We start from the raw sequence: 4821 nt of genomic DNA on the forward strand, positions 1-4821 counted from the left end.
GCATGGTGCTTTAAAAGGGTGAAATGTCTTGAAAATGATGAGAATGTTTACAGGGAGACATATTTCTACCAGTTTTCACTATGATCCAAGGCTCTGGAATTTTATCTGGAAAAAGCCAGAGGTGGTGAGTAGGGAGGAATCTAAAGAATCCTTCATTTAAGGCCACAATCAATAATAAAAGGACAGAATCCTCTTCAGTGGACTTTGTTAGAAATGATGCAAAAAGGAACTAAAATTAATGAACCGGTAATCTCTAAGCAACCAACTCCTGGTTAGCAGGAATCTCTGTCTAGCCAAAAATTAAGTGTTATATTGCAGGGGGGAGGGAGGGATAAATTAGGAGTTTGGGATTAACAGAGATACACTACTATTTTATAAAATAGATAAGCAACAAGAACATACTGTATAGCACAGGGAACTATATTCAAAATTTTGTTATAACCTATAATGGGAAAGAATCTGAAGAGTATATATATATATATATATATATATATATATATATAAACTGAATCACCTTGCTATACACCTGAAACTTACAACATTGTAAGTCAACTATATTTCAATTTTAAAACTATATATTTAAAAAATGAACAAAGTGTTATATTGCATACATGAAACAGATTTATAGCAAATATATTGGAATATATTTATTCAAATAAAATGTTTTCTCCCTCAAAATAGCCACCCTTATTTTTTTCAAAATAGACAACTCTCCCTTTCCCCAGTTCAAAACATTTTTAGATTTCTTTCACATTTTATTTGTAAACCCAAATAGTATTATCCAGAATTGGCACCCCCCCCACAAAGAGTTTTGGTTCCTGCCAAAAACCAAATGTGTCATTAAAGACTGACATTTTCCTATCATTGGGGTTATTCAAAAGCAAGGGCCATAGGTCTTCAATCACAGGTTATCACAAAAGTCAGTTTTCAAACTGCTTTAGCAAAGGCAGCTTCAGTGTTAATACTTGTATAACTTTATCTATAGTTGTACAGGTAACTTCCTTGAAAGGACTGAGCGAGTTCTGGCTTTGTTCTATTGTTAATTGGTCACGTTACATCATAATAACACTTCATGCATTTGCATCTGTGTGCTCAAGTGTGCTGATATGTATCTGTATGCTTGTGTCTGTCAATCACAGCAGGCATTCTTTACTATCATTGAGACTGCTGACTTTTTACCTGGAGCAGTTCATAAAAATTTGACCCTCTAACCAATGCTTTATTAGAGTGAAAAACTAGTTTGACATACTGGTAATTACTCTTTATCTCATTGCCCTGTTTTCATTTTCATCATACCACTGATTACTTATCTCAAATTAACCATATTTGTTTCTCAAATTATATTATTTGTTGCTTTTTCTCCCTGTTAGACTCTAAGCCCCACTTGAGTAGGGTCTTCTGGGTCCTGTTCAGCTCCAAAGCCTGGAATGTAATAATTGTTAATAAATATTTGGGGAGGGAGGGTTCCCAGGTCTGGGCTGAGATTTTATTCACTTCTCTGTGAAGGGCCTTGGCTGGTGGTTCAGTCTACACAATCAAAAACAGGTGAGGGAGCCAAGGATCTTGTAGGAATCCTTGCCAAGGATCTCTCTTTCCTACCTAAACCCTTCCATCCCCACCTGATCATCTATGTCATTTCCTACACGACTCACATCTGCATACTTTGATAAATGTTCCCAATCTTAAAGTACTTTGCAAATACAACTTTAAGCCAAAGATTCCAGCCATTGTCGTTGCCCTTTCTGCACAGAAATTATGGAGCTGCCAAGGAAACCCAAAGTTTTTGGTGTTTTATTTTGGGGCAGGTGCTACACTATCAGCCTGGCTCTGGCTTTCTGGCTCCTGCAGTGGCTGTGTGTGTGTTTATGTGTGTGTGTGTGTGTGTGTGTGTGTGTGTGTCTCCCCTCTCCCTCTGTCCACCCCTCTGTCCCCCTCTCTTTCCCTGTCCCTCTCCCTCCCCTTCCCCCATCCTCTTCCCCATCTCCTCCTCCTCCTTTACCCAAGAACCAGGGCTCAAAACCCCCTCCACCAAGGTCAGGGGTCACCCACAAGGACAAGGTAGCCTGGCCCTCATATTCACTAAAGTCTGAAATGTAGACATTTGACATTATCTCCAAGTGAGCTTATACTTATAGTCATCTTTGGGGGCGGGGTCATGTTAAAAAAATGGTTTGTTAAATGGAAACATTTAAAATAAATGTGATCCTGTTTGGACATTTCTCCATTTTTAAAGTTATTGGGAGTCCCAAGAAATAGAACCGGCTTGGGCATTCTTAACCTCTAAAAAGGTCCTGAATATCACGAAGAACTCTGGCCTCTAGTTATTTGACCCCGAATATATTTTGGAACATTGGAGACCGAGTTTAACGACTTATAAAATGAGATAATAATCCCTAGCCCGCCCATTGCACCGTACTGTTAAAAGGACCAAATATAGAAATACCTGCAAAGCTATGAGTAGCTTCAGAGGAGGGGGACGTCAGAACACGTGGTGAGGATGTAGCACCTCCCCCAGCAGCTGTGGGACCTGGGTCGAGTCACCACCCCACATAGTAAAAAGAATTGCACACCCAGCTCTGTTATTATCCCCACCAGCTATCCAATTCCAGGATGTTAAAAATGATAACTATTATCACCACTTCCTTTTCACCTTTGGTAGCTGCTGCTATGTTTACAACACAAGAGGCTAAAATAAACTGGCCTTTTTGAATATCAATTTTATTACATGGAATTAAGGGTTTACCATTAACAAACCTCAGGGAAGTGAACAGAGGGTGGAGCTGAAAGGAAAATAGCAGTAGATTCACTGAGAAATTGCGTTTTTGCAAGTCAGCAGCTAATGAATTAAAAAATAAGACTCGATGTTTCTAGCCACCGTGGATCACAGGTGACTGACTCATCTCAGCTCTCTTCGGAACTAGTCAGCTGTAGCCAGTGTGTATTATTACGTGTAATTAAAAGCATCTGACACAAAGGAAACGAAAATTGGAAGGGGGACGGTAAGGATGTCAGCTAGTGAATTTGGTCTACACATGCTTCCAAACAAGCAATGAAGAAAAAAAGAACGTCTGCTGTGAGTTTGATAGATAACAACTGGAATAAAGCAAGAGACAAAAGTATTTATAAAAATGGAACTCTAAAATTCCTCCATTCTTATCAAAACCTCTTTTAAGTACATTTTGCCAGTTCCCCTCACATAGATACAAACTTGGTTTTCCTGGGTTCTCAACCCTTTGCTCACTTTTACACCCTGTCCCTCAACATAGCATTTTAAACTTTTTTTGAGCAGACATTAAATTTTATATACATATGACACTTAAAAAGGCCTGATTTCTAGCTTCTCAAAAAATTGGAAGAGCTGGCAACAATGGACACCCTATATTCTTTCTGTTCTCTCTCCCCCGCCCTCTGATCTCCCTCCCATTTCCCCCACTTCTCCCTGCCCACCCCCCTTCTCTCTCTCCTTTTCTGGGGTGGGGGCATTCTCTCCCCCCACTTTGCTGTTCTCTCGCCCCCCTTTGCTGTTCCCTCTCCCACTTTCTCTCCCCCGCTCCCTTGTTTTCTCGCCCTCTTTCCCACTCTCTCTTTAAAAACCCGACTCCATTTTATTTATTTAGATCTCCTGCCTGGCCCAATGACACTTGAGTTTTCTACCCCAGACCACAAGGGCAGTAGTGTCTTTGTTTGGATTTCCTTTATTTACACTACATTTTAAAAGGTTTTCCTGCTTCCGAGTTTTTGTCTTAATGTCAATGTAATATGACCACCTTAATAGTAAAAGACTAGAAAGACAGACAAACACGTCTCAGTGATAATAAATAGAGAAGGTACAAATAGCAAAGGCATTAGAATTGTGAACGGAAAAAATGTATACTAAGAAAAAAATTAGGAAATGTCACCAACAAACTCAGAAGTCCAAAATCCATTAAAATTAATCTGTAGTTAAGAGAACCTGATCTCATTAGGCTTCTAACCTTGAGGAACTAATTTTATAGTGATAGTGTATAATAAACTAGTTTTTTAAAAGATGTGCTTGTGTAATTGAGTATTACAGGCTGGGGCTATCACTACCACAAATGATGTCCCTGGATGCAGATCAGGAGCTCCTAAACTCAGAATCACCTTGGAAGCTTTAAAAAAAAAAAATACTGATGTCTGTCTAAATCCACTATAAGAGTTTAGGATTTAATTGGTGTGCAGGGTGCCCTGGACACTGGGATTTTTAAAAGTTCTCCAGATAGGCACCTTCAAGATGGCAGAGGAGTAAGAAGTGGAGAACACCTTCCTCCCCACAAATACATCAGAACTACATCTACATGTGGAACAACTCCTACAGAACACCTACTGAACGCTGGCGGAAGACCTCAGACTTCCCCAAAGGCAAGAAACTCCCCACATACCTGGGTAGGGCAAAAAAAAAAGAAGAAACAGACAAAAAATAGGGACAGGACCTGCACCTCTGGGAGGGAGCTGTGAAGGAGGGAAAGTTTCCACACACTAGGAAGTCCCTTTCTGGGCAGAGACTGTGGGGTGGGGGGTGGGGGCGGGAAGCTTCGGAGCCACGGAGGAGAGCGCAGCACCAGGGGTGCAGAGGGCAAAGCGGAGAGATTCCCGCACAAAGGATCGGTGCCAACCAGCACTCACCAGCCCGAAAGGCTTGTCTGCTCACCTGCCGGCGGGGGCTGGGAGCTGAGGCTTGGGCTTCAGATATCGGATCCCAGGGAAAGGACTGGGGTTGGCTGTGTGAACACAGCCTGAAGGGGGCTAGTGTGCCACAGCTAGCCGGGAGGGAGTCCGGGGAAAAGTCTAGAACTGCCTAAG

The sequence above is a fragment of the Phocoena sinus genome, chromosome 10 (assembly GCF_008692025.1).
Source record: "Phocoena sinus isolate mPhoSin1 chromosome 10, mPhoSin1.pri, whole genome shotgun sequence".
Lineage (NCBI taxonomy): Eukaryota > Metazoa > Chordata > Mammalia > Artiodactyla > Phocoenidae > Phocoena > Phocoena sinus.